Source organism: Pleurodeles waltl, chromosome 1_2 (genome assembly GCF_031143425.1).
Source record: "Pleurodeles waltl isolate 20211129_DDA chromosome 1_2, aPleWal1.hap1.20221129, whole genome shotgun sequence".
Classification (NCBI taxonomy): domain Eukaryota; kingdom Metazoa; phylum Chordata; class Amphibia; order Caudata; family Salamandridae; genus Pleurodeles; species Pleurodeles waltl.
In genome coordinates, this window is record NC_090437.1 from 37,644,589 (window position 1) to 37,672,278 (window position 27,690).

Here is a 27,690-nt window from a genome sequence, read left to right on the forward strand (position 1 = left end):
GGGCACAAGCAGGAGCCCCAAGAGGGTGATCCATGTGAACCGCCTTAAGCTCTTCCATGACAGGGCTGATGTGAATCTGTTGATGGTAACAGATGAGGATCAGGAGGCAGAGAGTGAACCTCTCCCTGATCTTCTGTCATCAGACCCAAAAGATGGCTCAGTAGATGGAGTGATCTACTCAGACACCCTCTCTGGCCAACAGCAAGCTGATTGTAGGAGAGTCCTACAACAGTTTCCTGAACTCTTCTCCTTAACCCCTGGTCAGACACACCTGTGTACCCATGATGTGGACACAGGAGACAGCATGCCTGTCAAAAACAAAATCTTTAGACAGTCTGACCATGTTAAGGAAAGCATCAAGGTGGAAGTCCACAAGATGCTGGAATTGGGAGTAATTGAGCGCTCTGACAGCCCCTGGGCTAGCCCAGTGGTCTTAGTCCCCAAACCTCACACCAAAGATGGAAAGAAAGAGATGAGATTTTGTGTGGACTACAGAGGGCTCAATTCTGTCACCAAGACAGATGCTCATCCAATTCCTAGAGCTGATGAGCTCATAGATAAATTAGGTGCTGCCAAATTCTTAAGTACCTTTGACTTGACAGCAGGGTACTGGCAAATAAAAATGGCACCTGGAGCAAAAGAAAAAACAGCATTCTCCACACCTGATGGGCATTATCAGTTTACTGTTATGCCCTTTGGTTTAAAGAATGCCCCTGCCACCTTCCAAAGGTTGGTGAATCAAGTCCTTGCTGGCTTGGAGTCCTTTAGCACAGCTTATCTTGATGATATTGCTGTCTTTAGCTCCACCTGGCAGGATCACCTGGCCCACCTGAAGAAGGTTTTGAAGGCTCTGCAATCTGCAGGCCTCTCTATCAAGGCATCCAAATGCCAGATAGGGCAGGGAACTGTGGTTTACTTGGGACACCTTGTAGGTGGAGGCCAAGTTCAGCCACTCCAACCCAAGATCCAGACTATTCTGGACTGGGTAGCTCCAAAAACCCAGACTCAAGTCAGGGCATTCCTTGGCTTGACTGGGTATTACAGGAGGTTTGTGAAGGGATATGGATCCATTGTGACAGCCCTCACTGAACTCACCTCCAAGAAAATGCCCAAGAAAGTGAACTGGACTGTGGAATGCCAACAGGCCTTTGACACCCTGAAACAAGCAATGTGCTCAGCACCAGTTCTAAAAGCTCCAGATTATTCTAAGCAGTTCATTGTGCAGACAGATGCCTCTGAACATGGGATAGGGGCAGTTTTGTCCCAAACAAATGATGATGGCCTTGACCAGCCTGTTGCTTTCATTAGCAGGAGGTTACTCCCCAGGGAGCAGCGTTGGAGTGCCATTGAGAGGGAGGCCTTTGCTGTGGTTTGGTCCCTGAAGAAGCTGAGACCATACCTCTTTGGGACTCACTTCCTAGTTCAAACTGACCACAGACCTCTCAAATGGCTGATGCAAATGAAAGGTGAAAATCCTAAACTGTTGAGGTGGTCCATCTCCCTACAGGGAATGGACTTTATAGTGGAACACAGACCTGGTACTGCCCATGCCAATGCAGATGGCCTTTCCAGGTTCTTCCACTTAGAAAATGAAGACTCTCTTGGGAAAGGTTAGTCTCATCCTCTTTCGTTTGGGGGGGGGTTGTGTAAGGAAATGCCTCCTTGGCATGGTTGCCCCCTGACTTTTTGCCTTTGCTGATGCTATGTTTACAATTGAAAGTGTGCTGAGGCCTGCTAACCAGGCCCCAGCACCAGTGTTCTTTCCCTAACCTGTACTTTTGTATCCACAATTGGCAGACCCTGGCATCCAGATAAGTCCCTTGTAACTGGTACTTCTAGTACCAAGGGCCCTGATGCCAAGGAAGGTCTCTAAGGGCTGCAGCATGTCTTATGCCACCCTGGGGACCTCTCACTCAGCACAGACACACTGCTTGCCAGCTTGTGTGTGCTAGTGAGGACAAAACGAGTAAGTCGACATGGCACTCCCCTCAGGGTGCCATGCCAGCCTCTCACTGCCTATGCAGTATAGGTAAGACACCCCTCTAGCAGGCCTTACAGCCCTAAGGCAGGGTGCACTATACCATAGGTGAGGGTACCAGTGCATGAGCATGGTACCCCTACAGTGTCTAAACAAAACCTTAGACATTGTAAGTGCAGGGTAGCCATAAGAGTATATGGTCTGGGAGTCTGTCAAACACGAACTCCACAGCACCATAATGGCTACACTGAAAACTGGGAAGTTTGGTATCAAACTTCTCAGCACAATAAATGCACACTGATGCCAGTGTACATTTTATTGCAAAATACACCCCAGAGGGCACCTTAGAGGTGCCCCCTGAAACTTAACCGACTAACTGTGTAGGCTGACTAGTTCCAGCAGCCTGCCACACTAGAGACATGTTGCTGGCCCCATGGGGAGAGTGCCTTTGTCACTCTGAGGCCAGTAACAAAGCCTGCACTGGGTGGAGATGCTAACACCTCCCCCAGGCAGGAGCTGTAACACTTGGCGGTGAGCCTCAAAGGCTCACCCCTTTGTCACAGCACCGCAGGACACTCCAGCTAGTGGAGTTGCCCGCCCCCTCCGGCCCGGCCCCCACTTTTGGCGGCAAGGCCGGAGAAAATAATGAGAATAACAAGGAGGAGTCACTGGCCAGTCAGGACAGCCCCTAAGGTGTCCTGAGCTGAGGTGACTCTAACTTTTAGAAATCCTCCATCTTGCAGATGGAGGATTCCCCCAATAGGGTTAGGATTGTGACCCCCTCCCCTTGGGAGGAGACACAAAGAGGGTGTACCCACCCTCAGGGCTAGTAGCCATTGGCTACTAACCCCCCAGACCTAAACACGCCCTTAAATTTAGTATTTAAGGGCCACCCTGAACCCTAGAAAAGTAGATTCCTGCAAACTACCAGAAGAAGGACTGCCTAGCTGAAAACCCCTGCAGAGGAAGACCAGAAGACGACAACTGCCTTGGCTCCAGAAACTCACCGGCCTGTCTCCTGCCTTCCAAAGAACTCTGCTCCAGCGACGCCTTCCAAGGGACCAGCGACCTCTGAATCCTCTGAGGACTGCCCTGCTTCGAAAAAGACAAGAAACTCCCGAGGACAGCGGACCTGCTCCAAAAAGACTGCAACTTTGTTTCGAGGAGCAGCTTTAAAGACCCTGCAATCTCCCCGCAAGAAGCGTGAGACTTGCAACACTGCACCCGGCGACCCCGACTCGGCTGGTGGAGAACCAACACCTCAGGGAGGACCCCCGGACTACTCTCCGACTGTGAGTACCAAAACCTGTTCCCCCTGAGCCCCCACAGCGCCGCCTGCAGAGGGAATCCCGAGGCTTCCCCTGACCGCGACTCTCTGAAACCTAAGTCCCGACGCCTGGAAAGGACCCTGCACCCGCAGCCCCCAGGACCTGAAGGACCGGACTTTCACTGGAGAAGTGACCCCCAGGAGTCCCTCTCCCTTGCCCAAGTGGAGGTTTCCCCGAGGAAACCCCCCCTTGCCTGCCTGCAGCGCTGAAGAGATCCGTTGATCTCTCATAGACTAACATTGCGAACCCGACGCTTGTTTCTACACTGCACCCGGCCGCCCCCGCGCTGCTGAGGGTGAAATTTCTGTGTGGGCTTGTGTCCCCCCCGGTGCCCTACAAATCCCCCCTGGTCTGCCCTCCGAAGACGCGGGTACTTACCTGCAAGCAGACCGGAACCGGGGCACCCCCTTCTCTCCATTCTAGCCTATGCGTTTTGGGCACCACTTTGAACTCTGCACCTGACCGGCCCTGAGCTGCTGGTGTGGTAACTTTGGGGTTGCTCTGAACCCCCAACGGTGGGCTACCTTGGACCAAGAACTGAACCCTGTAAGTGTCGTACTTACCTGGTAAAACTAACAAAAACTTACCTCCCCCAGGAACTGTGAAAATTGCACTGTCTCCACTTTTAAAATAGCTATTTGTGAATAACTTGAAAAGTATACATGCAATTGAAATGATTCAAAGTTCCTAATGTACTTACCTGCAATACCTTTCAAACAAGATATTACATGTTAAATTTGAACCTGTGGTTCTTAAAATAAACTAAGAAAATATATTTTTCTATACAAAACCTATTGGCTGGATTTGTCTCTGAGTGTGTGTACCTCATTTATTGTCTATGTGTATGTACAACAAATGCTTAACACTACTCCTTGGATAAGCCTACTGCTCGACCACACTACCACAAAATAGAGCATTAGTATTATCTCTTTTTACCACTATTTTACCTCTAAGGGGAACCCTTGGACTCTGTGCATGCTATTCCTTACTTTGAAATAGCACATACAGAGCCAACTTCCTACACTGGGGCCCTAGTTAGTAAGATCCCAGTGAAAACAGTCTAAGCACCCTGATAAACAGGCAAAAAGTGGGGTAACCATGCCAAAAAGAGTGAACTTCCTACTCAAGTGAAAAGCGCTATCCTGTCTGAGAACATGGCGAGATACGGAGATTTTGACAAGAGAGCCTAGATCTCACTCACCCTCCAGGCGGATGTTATTGCCACTGAAAAGGTTGTCTTGATGGTGAACAGCCAGATGGGCCAATTGTGTAAAGGCTCAAAGGGGACGCACATAAGATAAGTGAGAACCCGATTTAAGTCCCACTGAGGTATGATAAAAGGCACAGGAGGAAACATATGTACAAGGTCTTTAAGGAATCTATTTACAATAGGGGATTTGAATAATGAAGGCTGATTGGGCAGCCGAAGAAAAGCCGATACAGCAGAAAGATAACCCTTGAGAGTGCCGAAAGCAGAGCCCTGGTGTGCAAGGGACAATGTCAGGAATCCCCAAGTTGCCTCCTGCGTTATCTATCAGCATCCACAGGGATTAGGGTTAAATCATATCTCTGTTCTTAGTTAAACCTACATGTTTATAAGTAAACATAATGTGCTGTGTTACACAATTGGTTTTTTATCAATGCTTGTTTGCTAATGTGAGTAGGTGTAGACATGTGCTTCTAATTGGGCGTGGTGACGTTATTTTCATCCACACGTGGAAACTCAACTGCCTTCCTGATTGGCTATAAATAGCAGAGTGAAGCGTGCCTCCCTGCTTGGCTTTGTTTTGCTTCCTGATCTCAGCATCTGACTTGGCAGTCCAGCCCCTGCTGTCATTCTCGTATTCAGGACTTTTGAGGCAATTATTTTCTTAGTTCCTGTACCAGCTGACACCAGACATTCCTCCAGCACACCGGAAAAGACTGCAGCTAATTGACTAGTATTCTCCAGGGAGTTTGTTTTTGAGCACTTTCCTAGAACAGCTGGTATATTTCAGACCTCGTATTGTGGCAGAGTGCTTATCTTGAAGAGACAAATGCATTTCTGAACATTCTACATTATTATTGTAGTTACTTGCCTAAATGTGCTTCAGGAAATCTGCTTGAGCTTTAGTAATAGAAAAAGTAAAATAGCATTTACGGGACCTTTCTTTCTCTAATAACATAACTCTTGGATTTAAATTGTGTCATTCATGCCTATATTTCAGGTTTGGGGAATTTGCTTTTTGAAGGGGTTTTCACACACACATTGAAACCACACCAAACTGTGCCACCCAAACGGTTTGAACCCTGAGTGGACATTTGTATTTCCTGGATGGTTTTTGTTCCTTTTAGTTTAACCCTATGCATGCCGGAAAGTTATATGTGATATAATTAACGCCCTAGTTTGTCTTTCTTTTGCATGATAAGTGCAACCACAGTTCTAAGTGTATTGTGCAACAGGGAATCTCTGTGAAGACAGCCCTAGTGCCGCAGTACTTATTGTTATGGTACTCAGTTTGGGTTTTTGGTAATGCAGTGTTAGTAATTGTGCCAACAGTTATTATTATCCAAGAAAAGTGCTGGAGCATCCCGGTGTTCTTCTACCTCACCCGTGCCCATATCAGAAAGAGAGATTCAGTTTCAAGGAAGTTGAGTTCACTAACTCTACTATCACTCTGTCAACAACGAACTGCCCCCCGAAGATACAGGGTGCCTGGCTGGACCGGCAAGACGTGGCAGTGTATTGTCTTTTTCTTTTCCACTCCCCCTTTCCTTTTGGGACACCTGCCGGGGCTTCTGTGTCCACCAGGAAGTGACGAGAGATGTTCCTGGAAGTCGGGGGCATACCATCGCACCTGCAGACATCCTGCTTTTCAGGCGAGTGGCCCCGTCTCGACAGACAAGATAAAGAGAAGAATATCAAAGAGAGATCAGAAAGAGGATCAATAGATCTTTCTGTACAATAATTTACAAAGCGCCTCCAACGGCAGGCGTATACCATCTTGTTACCCCTGGCTGCTTGAATAGCTGTCAACTGTTGCCCCTCAAGGTCCAGGCAGGAAGGTGCAGAGTTGAGAGATCGGGTGGAGAACCTTCCCCTGCTGCTGCAACAGAAGATCTTCCCAAAGTGGCAGCCTGATTGGAGAATCAATGCGTATTTTCAGAAGCTTGGGATACCAGAAACTCTGTGCCCAGTCTGGAGCCACCAGCATTACTTGGGCCCAACCGTTTTTGATCTTCTTGAGAACTCTGGGCAAAAGCTGTAAGGGCGTAAAGGAGGCCTGAGTTCCACTTGCGACGAAAAGCATGGCCAAGCAAGTACTGCCTTGGAAACTCCAACACACAATACTGCTGACATTGCACATTCTCTGAGAAGGCAAACAGATCTAACCAGGGCTCTCCCCACTGCTGAAAGAGTCCTTGTGCCACCTCCGGATGGAGAAGCCACTCGTGATCCATTAGGCATCGACGGCTGAGTTCGTCTTCCATGGCCTTCAGAGAACCTGGCAGATGTTGAACTGTTCCAGTCATGTCCAGATATGCAAGGCCTCTTGACAAAGGGTCCACAAACCCACACAGCACTGCTTGTTGCAGTACCACATTGCAGTGGTGTTGTCTGTGAATACCTGCACTGTGTTCCCTTTGACAACAGGGAGAAACGCCTTCAATGCTAGCTGAATCGTCCGGAGCTCCAGTAAGTTGATATGGAGTTCATATTCTGCTGGAGACTAGAGGCCTCTGATCTTCACCTCCCCCAGATGGCCACCCCATCCCAGGACTGACGCATTGTAACCTCTAGTTGGGGAAGGGAGGGGAGTCTGCCTCTGACCCAATTGTGGTTCACTAACAACCACCTCAGATCTTTTGTAGTTCCTTCTGAGATCTGGACCATGTCGGTGAGAATTCCCTGATGCTGTGCCCACTGGAACTTCTGGTCCCACTGCAGAGCCCTTATATGCCATCTGGCATGTTTTACTAACAGGATGCAGGAGGCAAAGAGGACCAGCAGCATCAGAGTCTGTCTCACCAAAATCCAAGATAGCAGCCGAAACATTGGAATCATAATCTGAATATCCTGGACTCGCTGCTCGGGAGGATAGGCCAGAACAGTTCCGATGAAAGGGAGCATCTGAGGAGTCAGGTGTGACATTGGCACGGTTATAGTGAATCCCAGCAAATGCAGGTGGTTTTCCGTAGTCTGAAGGTGGGAGATTAATGTTTTGGGTGAAGAAGCCTTCAACAGCTAGTCGTTGGGGAAGGGGGAGACTGAAACCACTAGCCTGCGCAGATGAGCTGCGACCACCGCCATCACCTTGGTGAACACCCGAGTGGCACTGGTAAGGCTTAAGGGCAGCACAGTAAACTGAAAGTGCTTGTGGCCTACCTTGAATCGCAAGTACGCCTGGCAGGAAGGATGAGGATATGAAAATATGCATCCTGCATGTCCAATGCTACCATCAAGTCTCCTTGGTCTAAGGTAGACAAGACCTGAGCATCTTCAATTTCTCCTTTTTGAGGAAGATATTGACATCCTGCAAATCCAGAACAAGGTGAAGGCCCTTTTTCTTTTTGGGTATCAGAAAGTAGCAGGAAAAATGACTACTGCCTACCTCTGATATCAGGACCCTTTCTATGGCTCCTTGGCCAAGAGAGCCATCACTTCCTCGTGGTGTAAAACCAAGTGATCCTCCATCAGCCGTTCTTTTGAGGCAGGCACCTGGGGAGGGAAGGAATGGAAGGGGAGGGAATAGCTCTTCTATATGATCTGCAAGACCCATTTGTCCGCTGTTATGAACCACTAGTGAGGAAGATGAAATTAAATTCTCCCTCCAATTAGACGTACATGGTCTTGCAGAATCACACTAGGAGGGCATTGATGCTGTAGATGTGGGGGGAGCTCGGTGGTGGGCAACTTCTGGCCAAACCCTCTGGGTCTGAAGGCACCACAACCGCGTCCCTGCACAAGTTGTTGGTCTGGCGCAGGACGGTGGCTGGTCTGTGGATGGCATAGTGCCACACCCCTTCTGAAGCCTTGAAAGGGGCGACTGACAGACTGTTTCGGAGGGGTCCCTGAGAGGTCTAAGGACTTGACCATTGCCTGGGAGTTCTTAAAGCGATCCAGCAACAAGACTGCCTTTTCGCTAACTAGGTGGAACCCATTGAAGGGAACGTCCATGAGGTTTGCCTGGACATACCTCTAAAAGACAGATGTAAGAAGCCAGGGCCACCATCAATGAAATTGCTCTACCCAGCAATTCAGTTGTGTCAAAAATAAACACCTGATGGTAAACTTTGCTGCATCTCTACCGTCCTTAACTGCTTGGGAAAGAATGGCTCACATGTCCTCCGGGACCTGAGGCAGCACCTGCGCCACCGAGTACCACAAAATGTGGGAGAATCGGCCTAATGGGCATGAGGTGTTTATCGACCTCAATGCAAGGCTATGGAAGAAAACATAATCTTCCGAAGCTGATCCAGCCGCTTGGATTTCCTATCCGGGGGAGCAGAAAGGAAGGCTCCATGGGATTTATACTTGGACTAGCAAGCTCTCTGGGGTAGGGTGTTAGATGAGAAAACTAAGGACACCCAGAGCTGAGCGATGGTGGCGGCTGTTTGTCCTATTTACAGGAGCCCCTGTGCTGGATTTAGACCACATCCACAGCAGGACATCAGTGAGGGCCTCATTAAAGGCCAACACCGGTTCTGATGTGGAGTCCCAGGATGAAACACCTTGTCAGGAGGTTAGTCCTGAAAGGCCTACTTAGGCAAATCTAGGTCTAGGACCTCAGCTGCTCTACGCACCACCATTGCCTATGAAGCACCCTCCTCCGTAGCCAACGTAGGAGGAGAAAGCATGCCAGTATCTGGAGTGGTGTCCAATTCATTGGCCTCTCCTAGTTCCTCATACCAGTCCAATGGTTCCATGGGGGTCTCTAGAGGGTCCAAAGATCCCTCATATTTTTAACCAGTGCCTGTCTGTTCAGGAAAATGCTCAGACATGGATCTGGCACCTATGGGCGCCGTCAGCAAGTGCCTGGAGGACCTCAAGTGGGACGAAGAGGACTTTGGGCTCCCGAAGCGGTCCTGCGACCTTCTCGACCGGGACCTCTGAGGAGTCACGCCGGCCAAAGTCGACTACCGGGCCGCCATGAGCTTCAGCCACTGCTCCCTCAAAGCTTTCGCAACTATGGCCCGCAGTCCGAGCAAGGCTTCAAATTGTGGTTGCGCTCGAGACACCATTAATATACCAGGTGTGGATCTGTCACCAACATGGCGAGATAGCAGGCCCCACAGGGCTTGAATCCAGTCTTTAAGGCCATCCTCACATAGACACAAAAAAATCTCAACAAAAGGGTAAAAAAAAATGCCTGTCAAGAAAGACAGAGGGTAGATTTATTCCGGATCTGCGCTTAACCGGCGCAGAAGGAAAAGAACTGATGTACATGCACTTGGGTGGTGCCTTTATAAGCGGCCTTGATATCACAGATAGTTCAAATGAAGCAGACGATGCCACGCTGATCCGAAGGACGCCACCCAATGGCGCGCGCAAGTGTATTGCTCAGCAAAAGTTACACATTTCAAGCTGATGTCTGGAAATTCTTAAGGTAAGGAATCTGCAGCTAGAAGTCTTTATCAGATGTTAGACACTACCTTCTTGGGGAATTCAACACAGGTAAAGATCCACATCAGAGCCCTAGCCACCACAAGTGCAGCTACTGAACTCAGAAGGACGGCCTCTGGGCAGCGGGTGGTATAGTCCACCAAGACCAGGTCGAACCTGTTGTCTAAGGCTGTCTTGGTGTCCAAGGTCCAATGCTGTAGATGTCCACCCGTTCAAAGGGGGTGCCAACGACTGGTAAAGGGATCAAGGGAGTTTTTCCCTGATTTCCCACTGACTTGGCAGGTGGGAAAGACCAGCAGAATGCATTTGAGGCTGTTTTTATTCTGGGCTAATGTGGGAGGTGTAGGAAGATGGCCTGGTGTGTGCTGAGCACCTATGGTGTTATCACCTTATACCAGGGATATCCTATTAGTGAAGTGTAGGCAGTGTCTAAGAAGCCAGAGCTCTTTAGAGATAGCTGTGGATGAGCAGCCAAGACTTATCTAGGAGACATGCAAAACTTGTGCAATACCTCTAGCCATACAGCAACTTATCACACATGAAAGAACCACATAGTGTTACAAAAATAAAGGTATGTTATAGTAACACAACACTAGAAAACGTATAGGGAGTTCCTCCCAACTGGAGCTAACTACACACTAATGATATACACAATAGCAAACAGTAGATAGCATAGAAACAAAAATCATTGACAATATTTAGTAAAAATAGCAGGAATGTGGAGTTGTTGGAGGGGATCTGGAGGAACGAGGAAACCCAAGAGGTGAGTACCAGAGTGACCCCCAGTGACCAGAAGAGCAGAGGTAAGTACCTGGTTTTCCCAAGAACTAACAAGAGGACTTAGAAAACTGATTATGCAAGAACAGGAGTAGTCTAGAAGAAACCAGCAATAGATTCTGGAAGAAGAGGACCTACAAAAGAAGGGGTCAGAGACCACTCCATGATGGAGTGTCCAGTGGAGGCAGGAGCTACTACCTACCCTTCTGTGGATGAAGAGCCAGGTCGACGTGGGAAGAAGACCAGCTGTAGAGCCCAGGAGATGAAGAGTCCTTGGAGCGGTGCAGATGGTGTGTCACATCAGTTGTTGGGTTGCAAATGGTCAGTGGTGTAGAAGAACCACCAACAAAACGTGGCAAATGCAAGAGGAGAAAAAGAAGAGTTGCAAGGCTGAAGAGGTCCAGGGTACTTGATCCTTGGAGGGGAGAACAGGCTGACCATCAGCAGTTGAGAGAGCCAACAGAAGCAGTTGCAGCCATCACAGGAAACCCACTGGCAGCAGACACATTAAGACGAGGTGAGGCCCAACCAGCGCACCTGGAGAGTGTAGGAGGCAGGCCCTCTGTGTAGTGTGCAAAGCTAGGCACACGATGCAGGGGGTCCAGGCAACCACATGTTGGTTTACAGGGGTAAAACCTAGATCACCTAATGCTCTAATTTTTAAGGTAGCTTGGTCGAGCAGTTAGGCCAATCTTGGAGAAGTGCAAAGCATTTATTGTACTCACAGAATCAATCTTGCAACTCACACACTCAAAGGAATAGCTCCAGACGATTTATAAAAATACTTCAAGTTTTTATATAAATTTTAAAACCAAGATCATCAGAATTGGGTAAGTACTTTTCGAGATATGAATATTTGAAGTTTAATAAAAATAGTCATTTTATGCCTAACTACGCACCTTAGGAATTAATATGGGGTCACCTTTAAAAATACATATATCATACTTTTGGTTTACCAGGTTCTTCTTTTGCAGGTTGATGGCGATCATTAGTTGGCATACTGTGACAGCTGGAGAAGTTCAGGCGGCTCCCAGTTCCAGGGGAGAAGTGGGAGAAGGTCTCTTGAGCTGGTGCAGGGCCACTGCAGGGGACCACTTGGAAAAGTGCAGCACAGGTAAGTTCAAAGACGGCTCCTTGAGGTCCCCTTGGAGTGTCAAGGTCACAAGGGGGAGGGGACCCTTAGGGCACAACAGGTTCCTCGGTGCAGGGCACAGGATGGAGGGATGTAGAGCGAATCGGTGAGCCTGCAGCTGTGCGCAAGAATGCCCTCAGGAGCAGGTGGTAAGTTGGTTCAAGGGTCATTTGCAGGACCACAGGGGTATTCTGGTAGGAGATCCAGGGTGCTCCTGAAGTCTCTCGACTGGGGCTTCCTTTTGATCCTTTGCAGCCCCTGGCAGGCTATTTTTCTGGATGTCCAACGTTAGCTGACCAATACCCAGGGCACGGTTTGGCCACTGAGGAGCGCAGTGCCACATAAATTGGCACACTGGCAAGATTTCTCCTTGCGGCCATCGGGGTGCATTTTGGTCTATCTACGGCATCCGGTTCAGGAATTAGCATCTGGTCAGTGGAGTGACCTTAACTCACTTGGTGGTTTCCTTAGGTTTTAGAGTGGCACCTCCACTCTGGAGGGAGTTCTCTGGTGATTTGTAAAGCCTGTAAGTCTTCTGGGATTTTTGTAGAGTTGTCCAGTTGTCCAGCAGCTCCTCGGTGGCGATTGTCAGGTCCTCGGAGCAGCAGACATAGTTTGACCCCTTTTCTTTGGTGAAGCAGGTCCACAGTTCTTGTGCTTCAGATCTTCTTGGTGCTGATCTTTTTTCTGTCAAATTTGAATTTCTGGTCTAGGGAGGTCCTCTAAATACTAAATTTAGGAGGTGTTTCAGGGGGAACCTGATAGTAACCAATTGGTCATCTACATTAGGGTGGCTACACCCACTAAATGGCCACTTCTGGTGGGCAGAGGTCACATCCCTACACCTTATTGGCTATATCCCTTCCATCCAAGATGGAGGACAATGAAATGGAGTGTCCACCTCGCAGGCAACACCTTAGGGGGTGGTGCATGCCAGGTGGGGTCACTCATACTATCCTTTGTGTAGGGTCCTACCGCATTGCATTGGGGAGGCCATCTGCTGTGAGCAGCAGGCTTGGGGATCGAGTTTCTAGGGTGGTAAGCACTTAGTGCTGTGCACATTCCTGGGGGCGGTGGGGTAGCATCTCTTCCCAGCAAGGGCTTTGTTCTCTGGCCCAGGAGAGCAATGACTCTCTTCCCAGGGGTCCAGAATCCTGTCTGGTGGTGGCAGGCTGGTTGGGACTGGCCAGCAACCATGCCAGGGTAGTTAGCTTTTGCCGGGGGCACCTCTAAGGTGAGCCCTGGGTACATTTTGTAATAAATCCAACAATGGTAGCAGTTTGGAGTTATCATTCTGAGTTGTTTGATATCAAACAACTCAGGGTTCGGAGTGGCCATCATGTAGCTGTGAAACTCGCACAAACCAGTGTCATTTAAAATGGCTGCTCTGTTCACTCACTATGTCCTAGGTTTGGAAAGGACACAGTAGGGGCATATTGCTCAGGCAACTATGCCCTCACATACAGTATAGTGCACCTTGACGTAGGGCTGGAAGGCCTGCCAGAGAGGTGACCTATCTATATTGCATGCAGTGTATAGTGGACAGGGCACACAGGCAGTGTGCCATGTTGGGTTTGCCTTTTAGAATCCCATCTGGACACTCAGCTTGCATTGGCAGTGCTGGGTGCATCTGGATGCATAGCCATAGAAGTGGCACAATCAGTGCTGCTGCCTCAGAGGCCTACACTTACTCCATGCCCTAGGTGCCTAAGAAACATTTTCTAGGGATTTATAGTGGCAGCTAAATGTGGTGCCAATTATATTTGCCATTTTTAAGGAAAGAACACTGGCACTGGGAACCTGATTCGCAGTGCACTCCAGTCCAAGTTGTACCCAGAAACAAGGCAAAAAGTTAGGGGGGGTGTACTGCAACAAAGTGCTTGTTTCGCAGAAAGAGGAGTACCACGTCGCTGGAGCATCAGAGAGGAGACTGTGCTTGGCAGGAAGAAGTGTTAGAGGCCAGTGCTACTTGAAGTCTGAAGATCCCTTGGAGCAGGAGAAAACAAGCCTTGGTAGATGCAAAAGTTGCAGTGCTTAGGGGTACTGTCCTGCGAGGAGAGACAAGGCTCACCGTCTTCCAAGTTGGACAGCGGGCAGAGGACTAAGAGGACCACTATAGACTACCACCTGGGATGCAGGATCCACGAAGCCAGATTTCATTGCTGTAGGTGCCTGCGGCTGCAGGGGAGTGTCTCCCTCAATCTAAGGGAGATTCCTTATTGCTTCTTGGTGCAAGCTGAAGTCTTGCTGACTCCAGAGGATGCACAGCTGGGGAAATGTTGCAGTTGCTGGAAGGAGCCAGAGAAACAATGTAGCAAAGCGAAGTTGTTGCAGGAGTTGCAGTCTTGTTGGTTCCGGAAGAGTCCAGTTGCGGTTCCAGTGGCCAAAAGTGGAAGTAAACGATGCAGAGGAGTCCTTTTGGAGTCTTGCACGTCAAATCTGGAGAAACACCCACAAGGGAGTCCCTACATAGCCTTAAAAGGGGTTTGGTCACCTTTCGAGGTGACCATCTATCAGGAGGGGTCTCTCATGTCACCTGTCTGACCTGACCACTCAAATGCTCCCTGGGGCCTCTGCACATCTTGGTTTCAAGATGGCAGAATCGAGTAGCCACCTGGATAAGCTTTGGGCACCACTCCTGGGGTGGTGATGGACAGGACTCCTCTTTCCTTTGTCCAGTTTTGTGCCAGAGCAGGGATCTGGGGTCCCTGGACTGGTGCAGACCGGTTTATGCAAGGAGGGCAGCAAATCTGCCCTTAAAAGCAAACTGGTGGTTTGGGGAAGCTACCCCTCCCAAACCTTGTAACACCTACTTCCAAGGGAGATGGTGTTGCTCCCCTCTCCCACAGAAAATCATTTGTTCTGCCTTTACCTGCTTGAGCTGGTCAAGCAGCAGGAGGGCAGAAACCTGTCAGAGGGGCTGCAGCAGTATGGGCTGCCTGCAAACCTGGGAAGACTGGTAGAAGCAATACTGGGGGATCCTCTAAGGAGCCGCCAGAGTGCATGAAATCATGCCACCAATACTGACATTAGTACTGGGGTATGATTCTGACATGTTTGATACCAAATATGCCTAGGTTCGGAGTTACCATTATGTAGCTGGACCATACTGTGGCCAGTACATGGGTAAAATGGCTTCCCTGCAATTATGAAGTCCAGTGCATTGGAACTGGAGTTTGTAGGGGCACCTCTGCTCATGCAGGGGTGCCCTCACACACAGGATCCTGCACCCTGCCCTATGGGCTAGGAGGGCCTACCATAGGGGTGACTTACAGTGATCAGCAGTGAAAGGGTGCATTCACCTTTTCACGCAGGCTGCAATGGCAGGCCTGCAGACACAGTTTGCATGAGCTCCTATGGGTGGCATAATATATGCTGCAGCCCCTGGGGGACCACTGGTGTACCAATGCGCTGGGTACCTAAGTACCATGTGCTAGGGACTTACAGGGGTACACCAGTATGCCAATTATGGGGTGTAAAGGGTACCAAAGCAACCAAATATAGAGGAGAGAACATCATCACTGGGTCTTGTTTAGCAGGATCTGAGTGAAAATAGTCTAAACACACTGATAAACAGGCACAAAGTGGGAGCAATCATGCCAAAAAGAGTGGCTTTCCTACAACGCTCCTTCTTACTATTCACATATGTTATGCTTGAATGCCCTGCGTTTTTGAATTTTCCTGAAAACCAAGGGTTAAAAAAAAAAAAAAAAATCTTAGTCGTTTTTTCTCTACCAGGACAATTAAAACCTAACCTCTTAGCTGCTGGGACTTTCCCCCCCTTCCCTCAGTGCTGAGACCTTTCTTGGCTATTTGGGGTGGTTTGCGCTTAGGCCTTCATAACTTTTTGTCCACATAAGCTATCCACGCCAAATTTGCGTCCTTTTTTTCCAACATCCTAGGGATTCCAATGGTACCCAGAGTTTGTGGTTTCCCCTGGAGGAGACCAAGAAATTAGCCAAAATACAGTGAACATTTCGTTTTTTTTTCTTCAAAAAAATGAGAAAAAGGGCTGCCGAAGAAGGCTTGTGGTTTTTTCCCTGAAAATGGCATCAACAAAGGGTTTCTGGTGCTAAAATCACCATCTTCCCACCTTTCAGGAACTGGCAGACTTGAATTAGAAAACCACATTTTTCAACACAAATTTGGCGTTTTACTGGGACATACCCCATTTTTACTATTTTTGGTGCTTTCAGCCTCCTTCCAGTTAGGGACAGGAATGGGTGTGAAACCAATGCTGGATCCCGGAAAGCTAAACATTTCTGGAAAGTAGACACAATTCTGAATTCAGCAAGGGGTCATTTCTGTAGATCCTACAAGGTTTTCCTACAGAAAATAACAGCTGAAATAAAAAAATATTGAAATTGAACTGAAAACACCAGCCATTTTTCTTTATGTTTTACTCTGTAACTTTTTCCTGCGTATTCAGATTTTTGAAAGCAATATACTGTTACGTCTGCTGGACTCTTCTGGTTGCGGTGATATATAGGGCTTGTAGGTTCATCAAGAACCCTAGGTACCCAGAGCCAATAAATGAGCTGCACCCTGCAGTTGGTTTTCATTCTATACTGGGTATACAGCAATTCATTTGCTGAAATATGAAGAGTGAAAAATAGGTATCAAGAAAACCTTTGCATTTCCAAAATGGGCTCAAGATAAGGTTTTGAGGAGCATGGTTATTTCCACATCTCTGAATTCCGGGGTGCCCATACTAGCATGTGAATTGCAGGGCATTTCTCAAATAGACGTCTTTTTTACACACTATCTTATATTTGGAAGGAAAAAATGTAGAGAAAGATAAGGGGCAATAACACTTGTTTTGCTATTCTATGTTCCCCCAAGTCTCCCGATAAAAATGAGACCTCACTTGTGTGGGTAGGCCTAGCGCCCGCGACGGGAAATGCCCCAAAACACAACGTGGACACATCCCATTTTTTTTTACAGAAAACAGCTGTTTTTTGTAAAGTGCCTACCTGTAGATTTTGGCCTCTAGCTCAGCCGGCACCTAGGGAAACCTACCAAACCTGTGCATTTTTGAAAACTAGAGGCCTAGGGGAATCCAAGATGGGGTGACTTGTGGGGCTTTGACCAGGTTCTGTTACCCAGAATCCTTTGCAAACCTCAAAATGTGGCTAAAAAAACACGTTTTCCTCACATTTCGGTGACAGAAAGTTCTGGAATCTGAGAGGAGCCACAAATTTCCTTCCACCCAGCGTTCCCCCAAGTCTCCCGATAAAAATGATACCTCACTTGTGTGGGTAGGCCTAACGCCCGCGACAGGAAATGCCCCAAAACACAATGTGGACACATCAAATTTTTTCATAGAAAACAGTACCTACCTGTGGATTTTGGCCTTTAGCTCAGCCGGCACCTGGGGAAACCTAGCAAACCAGCGCATTTTCGAAAACTAGAAACCCACGGGAATCCAAGATGGGGTGACTTGTGGGGCTCTGACCAGGTTCTGTTACCCAGAATCCTTTGCAAACATCAAAATTTGTCCCAAAAAACACTTTTTCCTCTCATTTCGGTGACAGAAAGTTCTGGAATCTGAGAGGAGCCACAAATTTCCTTACACCCAGCGTTCCCCCAAGTCTCCCGATAAAAATGGTACCTCACTTGTGTGGGTAGGCCTGGTGCCAGTGACAGGAATAGATCACACAACGGTCAATGTTGGTCCTTACATGAGGCAGCTGTTGACCCTGGGGTGATCCATTCCTGACGCAGGCACTAGGTGTAGGCACTCAAGTGGGGTAGTGTTTTTATCAGGACATGTGAGGAATCACTGGGTGGTAGGAATTTTGTGGATCCCAGCATATTCCTGTAGTTTGTGTGACAGAAATGCGAGAAAAATAGAGTTTTTATTCAACATTTCAGCTTTTCAGGGTTTTCACCTCTGTGGACTCCCCAAAATGTCTAGTTTCCAGAAATGTTTGGGTTTAGTGTGTTTCTCTATATGGCCGCCAAACCTAGGACCAAAAACACAGGTGCCTGCCCTACAAAACCAGTTTATTTTGCGATAGATCATTTTGATGTCTCCACAACACGATTTGGGCGGTGGAATTTGGGGCTGAACTAAATTGGGGAGCTCCCAAGAGAGCACTCTCTCTCTCTCTGCTTGCCGCCGCATTCACCTGCTCTCTGGGTTGGGCTAACCCACTATTACCCAGTTGCACAGACTGCTTGCGAAGGGACAGCAGGACTGTCCTCATCACCTCCCTCATAATGTACTGGAAGAGGAGTTATCGAATGGGACTCCTCCGACTGAAAAATCACTCCCAGAGTCGGCGCCATTGTCCTATCCCTCAGATGCTGTCTCAGTATCTGATGTCTCAGTCTCTGATCCTATGTCAGAGCTGTCCTCTATAACCCGAGTGATGGCAGCAGTCATCCATCAAGATGCCATCTCTGCTATTGGCTAAACTGTTGCTCTAAAACACTAGCCTACGTAGACAGTCACAAAATCGATGGTGTGTGAGATACGTGCAACAGTAGAGGCCACCTTACCTGCGCTTCTTCCCTCAATCAGCACGTTCTTTCAAGACACTCAAAAAACACATTGTCACATACCATTCGTCACAGTCTTTAGCACCTCCTACGCCCAGTCCAACAATCATTATTGGTATTCCCACTCCCTCCTCCTCGGATTCCCTCATTACCACCCAGCAAAAGTGCCCTTCATCTCTCCATAGCCGCCCTCCACCTCGCACATACATTTCATTTGTATTATAGCGCAGGTAATGGCTGACTTTACTAATGTACTCAGCTATTTACATAAAATACAGATTTGCTCTTTGCAGGAGGCATATAAACCTTCTGCGCTTCTTTATGGCACTAAAACTGCCACTAGACAAGTCTGACCCTTTTGTAGCAGAAACATAATCACAATACTTACTTGACTTTTTTATTGCTGCCTAAAAGCTACAGTTGAAAAGCGTCAGTTGAAGTATGTGCATTGCTTTGAAGACGCAAGCTGCAACTGCAAGACAACTGGTGGCAAATCTATATATATACATATATATATATATATATATATATATATATATATACATATATATATATATATAAAACTTTTATATGTGGGTCTGGTTTTCCTGGGGGCCGATCGCAGCCCCCAGGGAAACCACATACATATTGACAAAAGTGATATATATATATATATATATATATATATATACACATATATCTATAGATCTATCTATATATATATATATATATATATATATATATATATATATTTTTTAGTTGTTGTATGGTTTCCTTGGGGGCCAAAATGCCCCCCAGGGAAACCCTACAACAACTAAAAAAAATATTGCCCCCACAGGGAGTTGCCCTGCCCACGGGCGAACCCCTGTACATATTTTTTTTTTGGGGGGAGAAAAAAAAGAAATTAGCCCCAGGGGGCACCTACCTTAAAAAAAAAAAAAAATGCCCTGGGGGGGGTGGGAGGAGGGGGATGCGGGTGGATGGGGGATGTGGGGGTCGTCCCATTTTCCGAGGGGGCCGACCCCCCAAGTCAAATCCCTGGTGTCTAGTGGTGTTTCCTGGCCCCCGATCGCAGCTGTGCTGCGATCGGCGGCCAGGAAACACTTTCAGAAATCCTCGTAAGAAAGGGGAGACTCTCCGCTTTCTTACGAGACCTTCCTGAAACTATTTCAGAAGGCCTCATAAGAAAGGGGAGAGTCTCCCCTTTCTTACGAGGCCTTCCTGAAACTGTTTCCTGGCCCCCGATCGCTTCAGGAAGGCCTCGTAAGAAAGGGGAGAGTCTCCCCTTTCTTACGAGGCCTTCCCGAACGTGGGGAAGGCCGTTTTCCCCATTGGAGCAGGAAGCGGCCGCAAGGCCGCTTCCTGCTCTGATGGGGAAATGTCACAAAGGGGCGGGTGGGAGGCAGGGGGGGACATGGAAGAGCTTCCGTGTCTCCCAGGGATAAAAATAAATAAATAAATAAATCCTCGGGTGCGGATTTATTAACCCCCTCCCTGGTGTCGGCCACTGGTCGTGACCCGCACCAGTGAGGTAGTGCGGGCGTCGGCCAGTGGCCGACGCCCGCATTGAAAGGGATAAAGGTACATGTCCTGCTTTTTTAATATAATGTAACCTGCCCTCTGGGTTGTCCCGGGCCTTCCTTAAGGGAGAAACATGCACAAAAAAAGGTTTGGGAGAGGAAAAAGCATTATTTGTCACAGAGCCATGGCAGTGTAAAGCAGCACATACAGGCTGTGCAATGGCGGGCCTGAGACATAGCTTAGGGCTACTTAAGTGGGTGGCACAATTAGTGCTGGAGGCCCACTAGAAGCAATAAATTTACAGGCCCTGGGTATAGGTAGTACTATTTTACTAGGGACTTATAGTCAATTAAATATGCTAATTTGGGATAAACCAATATTACCATGTTTAGAGGAGAGAGCACAAGCACTTTAGTACTGGTTAGCAGTGGTAAGGTGTACAGAGTCCTGATAGCAAAAACAAGGTCAAAAAAGTCGAAAAGGTAGGCAAACGGTTGGGGGGGGGTGGGGGGGGAGGGAGGGAAGGAGTCCACCATAAGGCTTCCAAGTCTAACAGGCTTTGTGTATTCCCCATAGAGAGCCACAGCCGCACACAATGGAAGCTTAGGTGTGACTTGATGGGCCATCCAGGCAAAATGTGAGAGAGGTGCTGGACCCCACCTCACTTACAACTGAATAGGCTGTATCATGTCCTCACACAAAGGGCTACATACTTCTCTGTAGTGAATCTGAAACCAGGGCAGGAAGAGCAGGACATCTATGTTGGTCAAAGGCCGGTCTTTGAAGACTCTCCTACTTCAAAGGCCCAACTGGGTATAAGTACTTGACCTCTGACCACCAACTCAGTAGACTTCTGGACCAGAGGAAACTCTGCCAGGAAGGACTGCTGTGCTACTGAAGGAATGCCAGTCTCCTGGACTGCACTCTGCTGGAATATTTGCTTTGCTATGCTGACCTGCTTCCCTCTGTTCGGGTAAGGACTGGACCTGCATCTTTTGTACTCAGAACACAGTGTGACTCCACGGGCTAGTTAGCTGATCTATTGATCTGAAGTCTCAGGGACATTAACAACTTCCAACCACACTGCTTTCACACCTCTACCCTGCCAGGTGGTGTCACCCCGTCCTGAACCATTGGAAGTGGGCCTAAGGTGCTTGCCAGCCGAACTGACGCAACACCTCTGCTGAGCGACGCATCCTTGAGCAAAAATGATGCATCTCCTCTATGGATCGGTATATCCCCGAGCAGAACCGATGCATCACCACTACTGAGTGGATTGGACCGGTCACAAAAGACTTGAATCGCCTCAGCAACCCGCATCTTGGGACCAAAGCATTGCCTTTGGAACCGCCACTGAGCAAATGCTTTCCCCAAAGCAGCTCCTAACTTGTCTTGTCGACAGCAGCCTTGACAACTCCAAAACTCTGCATTGCAGCATCACCGGTCATTGGGATCAATGCATCACCTTGACTGCGCAACGCATCCTCAACACCTGCCTTCGCATTGCAAGCCCCATCAACAGGATGCTCAACGGTGACGCAACAGGACCTTCCATCACAACCTTGCTGCATTTCGGAACCAATGCATTGCCTTGGCTGCACGACACATCTTCTACATGGATCTGCACAACTCTCTGTAACCAGGCATTTAAGGAACTTTGGTTCAGAGGGCTGAACTGGAAGCCTGTAGCTGGCCTGTGCTTTGTTGCAGTTGACAATCATAGAAAGAGGGACCGGGAGTTCGCGTTCCAGTTCAGCCCGAGACGTCGGGACGCGGTTAGTCGGGTAGGTGCAACGACCTACGTACAGCATTGAATTAATGCTAGTTCCAGTCACTGACTTGCGATCTCTAGGAGCTTTATCCTAAGAATCGGGGATGGGCGACCTTTTTTTGACATAGCAAACACATCAAAGTAAGTGACTGTTTTCATTTTTTTGTCTCAAGTTGGGCATAATAATAATAATAATTTTTTCGTTTGGAGAAGTCTTTATTACTTTTGGTCCTGATGAAGCGTCAATGGACTCGATTGGGCCAACAGACGCGAAACATGTAGACCCAGTGTCAAGTGGAACCATAATAGGTCTGTTCCTCTTGCCCAAGTGTTGAGAGCACGTGAGCATCATACTCACACTTTGTCTCTCACCCTGTTTTTAACCTTGGTCTCCATCCTACCTATTCTGATTAAAATTTCATGATCATTGTTCTTGGCTGGATAACCAATTTTATCTTTGTCTCTCCATTATTGCATGAGTACTTGAAATCAACTACTCATTCCATCTGCAATACGGTTAAGAGCTCCCGTCAGGGAGCCCGTTAGGCATTGCAATACCCGCCTAACGAGGAGCGTTCCCAATGATGAAACCAGACATCCAATGTGATGCTTGAGGGTTCTTGCTCCTGTTAAAAATAGGTTTCATTCCCTACTCTAGTTTTGGAACAGTGTACTTCTTTATTTTTATTTTTATCTTTGTAGCAGTTGGCCTGAACTTTTGACTTTGCACTTAGAACTTTGAAATTCACTATCTCCAGTTCTACTTCCTGGATTTTTGTTGATTTGTATTAAAGTCAGTTATATTTTCTAACCTGGTGTGGGATATTTTTGTGTGGTGGGTTCACTCTTACTATTTGAAGTGTTGCACTAATACTTTACGCATTGCCTCTAAGTTAAGCTTGACTGTCCTGTGTCAATCTAACAGAGGGTGAGCACAGGTTAATTTAAGGTTTGCTTGTGCCTTAATCTGACTATGGCTGTGGTTGCTGCTTGACCGGGACTTACACACCAGTCAACCAACAACCCAATTTCTAACATTGTCATTATGATTCATGGGCTTGTAGATCTCCTAAGAAAAAGTGTACCTTGTGAATGTATTGTCTTGATCTTCAGCTCCAATCTGTTCTAAGTTGAGTTTTGTCTTTCAGACAACCTCTCCCTTGCTCCCTGCCACACTTGCACTTTAAGGTTGTGGTAATTCTATCCGTAGACTAAACATAGCCCTGGCCGAAAGACACCGACTACCCTGGAATCTGGCCCTCTTATTAATAGATTTTGAAAAAGCTTTTGATTCTGTTGACTGGGGATTCCTTTTCTTGATGCTCCGCAGGGTAGGCATGGGGGAAAAATTTGGCAACCTTTTTCAAGCGCTATACACCAATCCTACGGCATATGTACAAGTGAATGGGACCATATCCCATAGATTTGACATCCGCAGAGGTACACGACAGGGATGCCCTCTTTCGCCCCTCCTATTTGCCCTGGTCATTGAACCTCTAGCCCAGATGGTCAGGACCGACTCAATATACCGAGGCTGGAAATGGAGCCCATCCCACGAAGACAAGATAGCCCTATACGCAGACGATGTTCTGCTATATATGGGGGAGCCGAACATAACTGGTCCTAGAACTCTGTCTCTTCTGGGGAAGTACGAGCAGATCTCAGGCCTTAGGATGAATCCTACTAAATCAATTCTAGTTCCACTCACAATCACACTGGACTGCTTTGACTGGCAAAACACTATACCCCTACGCAGACTGAGTTTCAAATATCTAGGCATATGGATCTCCCTCCTGCCTGAATTGTCGTGGGCGAAAAATATTTCCCGCTACTAACACGAATCAAAACAGACCTGCAGAGATGGCAAACGTTGCCACTAAACGTGATGGGCCGGGTGGCCTTATTCAAAATGATGATCATACCAAGGCTTCTGTATGTATTCCAAAACTTCCCAGCCCCCATACCCCACACTTGGTTAAAAAATCTCGAAACTATTACAGGGAAATTTCTATGGCAAGGTAACAGACACCGTGTAGCGAAACAACAATGTAGAAGAGGGACGTACGACGGGGGTTTGGGTGCATCAGACCCCTATTTATATTACCTGGCTACCCAATTGATAGTGATCCATGACTGGTTCAATGGGGGGTGGGAGGACCCGGCTTACAGGTCGGAATTGACACTCCTAGACCTCCCACAGATCCTTAGCATCCTATATGGATCACCACTCCCTTGTGACATGGAGGAAGTAACCAAGGTGGTCTTCCAGGCGTGGCGTGCAGCACTACGCTATACTCACTGGAACACGGTTATCACTCGCCAAACTCCACTATGGAGAGGAAGGTGGCTAAATGCCTCGGCGACACTGGAGGGGTTCACTAACTGGGATCTGATCGGTATCTCCCTAGTGGGAGACATATGGGAAGGGAGGGCCATGAAATTGTTTCAGGACCTACAAACAGAATTCCAGCTAAACCAGACACAATTCTTCAAATAACTCCAGCTGAGGCACACACTGAGGGTCCACCTACCCACCTCAGGCCCCATACCGGACTTTAACCCATTGGAAAGTAAATTACTTATGGGGCGTCTGGAAGGGAAAGGAGTCTCTCAAATTTACAAGACACTAATTAACAGTACCCCTGACAACATAGCCATCCTTAGGAATAAATGGGAATCATGGGTTGGTCCCCTAGAAGAAGCAGAATGGAGGGAGGCACTAATGGCGCCCAAAGTACTGGCAATATCGGCAAGACTCCGTACGATACAATTCTATTGTATTATCTACACGGAGCCTATCTGACACCATCCAAACTACACAAAAAGGGCGCACGCCCATCTGCCAAATGCCCAACTGAACCAGCAGACTTTTTCCATATGGTATGGAACTGTAGCACAATACAGAAATATTGGGAGGGAGTACTCTGGAAGACAGGAAAGGCCCTAGGACAAGAAATACAAAAAACAGAGAAACGTTTCCTACTGGGGATAATGGAAGAAATGGGAGGGACATGTGCTACACGATCATTTACAGCCACAGCACTATTGGTCGCCAAGAGGGACATTGCTGCAACCTGGACCCTCCCTGAGGGCCCATCGATTCAAAAATGGACAAAAGGAGTAGACTGCTGTGCCAGCCAAGAAAAACTAGTATTTGAATCTAGAGGTTGTCCGAATAAATTCAGAAAAGTATGGGGGAGACGGATGGATCTACTGACATAAACCAGGCAGATTTTGCAACACGTGATATTATGGGGAAGATTGATTGATGGACTGATGGTCTTAAAATAGTCCCAAAAATCACGATACTGTTGATTGCAGACTCTGATGCGTTGCTACTAACGAACCAATATATAATACATATGGACTTTACCCTGTGCACTAACCTTGTTTGTAATGTATTGTTAATCCCATTTCCCTTTCCCTTGCAAAAAACAAGAAAAAATTGTTTATCAAAAAAAAGGTTGTGGTAATTCTATAGTGTTAAACTAGCCAAAAAGTTACGGAGCGCTGTCATGGTCAAATATGAGCATAAAGTCAACAAGTGATGGGAGAAGTAGATGATCTATGGACTAATCATATGTTATGATATAGTGTTATTTAAAGAGGTTAGTCTTTAACTCTTTCTCAAATTAGAGCTCGGGTGGAGAGACCTAATGGATATAGGACGTTGTTCCAGATCGTGGGTGCATGGATGGAAAAGGCCTGCTACCTAATTTTAACCTTGTTACACTTCTTAGCCTGCAGTTTGGTGCAGTCCCAAATACGGATGTGCTTCGAATCACCAGAGATTGTGAGTTGTTCTGCAAGATAAACAGGGGTACTGGTCAAGAAGGCTTAGTGAATGATGCAAATGGTTCTGAAGATGGTGCAGACTGGCAAAGGGGAGCCAACAGAGCTCTATCAGGACGGGGTGACTTTATATTTTAAATTAAATGCTGTCAATTTATATATGTTTTCAATGTTTTATACTTGAGTATAACCTAGTGTGAAATAAAATTAAGGTGATGATTATAGCTTGGGCCCACAGTAAGTCTCACCCCTTCAGATTGAAGCCCTGAAGGTTTAATTAAAAGATAGGTTGTGTTGAAAAGCACAGACTAAGACAAGTATATTGGCTTGGGTTAACTTCTGACCAGGAAACTATTTCAATACATTATGTTTCAAAACAATAAGTCTAATTATTGTGTTGAAGGAAACCTGCAAAGCCAGAACAAACCCAAACCCAAAAAGAACAAGTGATTTACCTTCTGTAACACTCTTTCTGGTAAGAATAACTTAAGAATACTTCCCAGATGCCAGAACTGAATCCAGAAACGTTTCATAACAATGTTCCTGCATACCACTGTGCGACTATGCTGTGACTTTGTTCCACCCCAGAAGTGACACAGAAGATCTGCACACAGGCACTACCCTTGCGAGCCAAGGTCTTTTTTTCCCCCCGCATCGATGGACATGGAGCACAACAAATTGGAAGTACCAGTGTGCAGATGTCCAAATGTGGACCTTTTTAGATGGTAAAACTAGACCACTGCACAGAACAGGGTAGTGGGACAGCAGTGATCTGCATTTAGATAACAGTATCCCCCAGAAAGAGCGTTACCGAAGGTATGCAACTTGTTCTTCTGATGGATTATTCTAACCACAACTTACTCACCTTAAAAATACATACCAAAACAGTACCTCCCAAAGGTAAAAGGCCCGTGAAGTCGGCACAGAGCAAAAAATATTGCAGGACCAAACAAGCAAAAAGCCCTTCTCACCAGGCATGGCAGTTAAGGAAGCAATGCTTCTTGAACGTGTGCACTGACAAATGTTACAGCCTGTAGGAAGCTGGCTCTCTATGAAGTGTTCCAAAATGAAGTACACTGTGCAGCGAGCCCAGTGAATCCCCAAATGGTATTGCAGAGGCAAAAGTAGATAGGACTAATGCTCCATTTGTGGTAGTGTGGGCGAGCAGTTAGGCTTATCAGAGGTTAGTGCTAAGCATTTGTTGTACTTATAGAGGCAATAAATGAGACACACTTGAATAAATTCAAGACCAATTTAGAAAAAAAGTAATATTTCTTTTTATATATATTTCAAACCCATGAACTTCGTAATCAGATAAGTAGACTTTTAAGCAAAAAGACTTTGCAATTTCAAAAATGAATACAGTGAAATTTTCGGAGTTCTCACAATGCTATCCTATGGAGGAAACACAATGTTCAGCAAACACAGGGTTAACGACGAAGCCAATCTCAGGGAGTTAAGGTAAGTACTGGGCACTGATCAGAATCAAACCAACAGGTCACACCGGGCGGCACTTAGTCGCCTGGGTACAGAGGGGCAGTGAGGCCTCGGTGCCTGATAGCTTTCTATGGGAGTCTGGTCCATGCAAAGAAAGGTGCAGGCTCTGGCTAGGAAGTCAATTAGGGACAACAAACAGGTAGGTTGAAGACTCAAGATGTCCAGGAAGATAGGTGCACCGTTGGTCCTCATGTCCAGGGCTGATGGGTGCAGGGGTGTCCTTTGGCACTGGGTTTCACCGTCCGGGAGTATTTGAGGTCAGCGGGTTTTGCATGTTGAGGCTGCAGGCGTTGTTGGGGAGTCCAGCAGGAGGTCAACCAAGTTGAACTCGAGTTCAGAGGAGGTGGGGGATGTTGTCAGAACCTGTGGTCCTCCTCAGCTGGTGTTGAGTTTTTTTCTCACCACCAGGCTGTAGGAGAGAGGGCCTGTGTGCAGGGGCTGCAGGCGACTTGGATAAGTCCAGGAGGGGTGACACTCGGGTGAGTTCGGGCTCAGGGCAGCTGGGGAGCCCTGCTGGCACCCTTGGTGGGCTACTCACTGAGTCAAGGTTGTCAGGGGCAGAGATCACTTCAGGTGGCAGGACTCCATGCTGCAGAGTCCTTGTTAGATACTTTGTTGCAAGCAGGTCAGCTGCTCACAGGAGTCTGAGTCTTTTTAGTAGACAGGCAGGCAGGCTCCCTAGGTTTCTTGAAGCTGCAGGGCGAGACTTTGTGCAGAGTCCGTCGAGGGCAGCAGGCAGGCTGGAAGGGTGGGTACCGGGTGAGCTGCTCCCTCTTCTTCTGTGCGGGCAACTATTCTTTGTCCTTC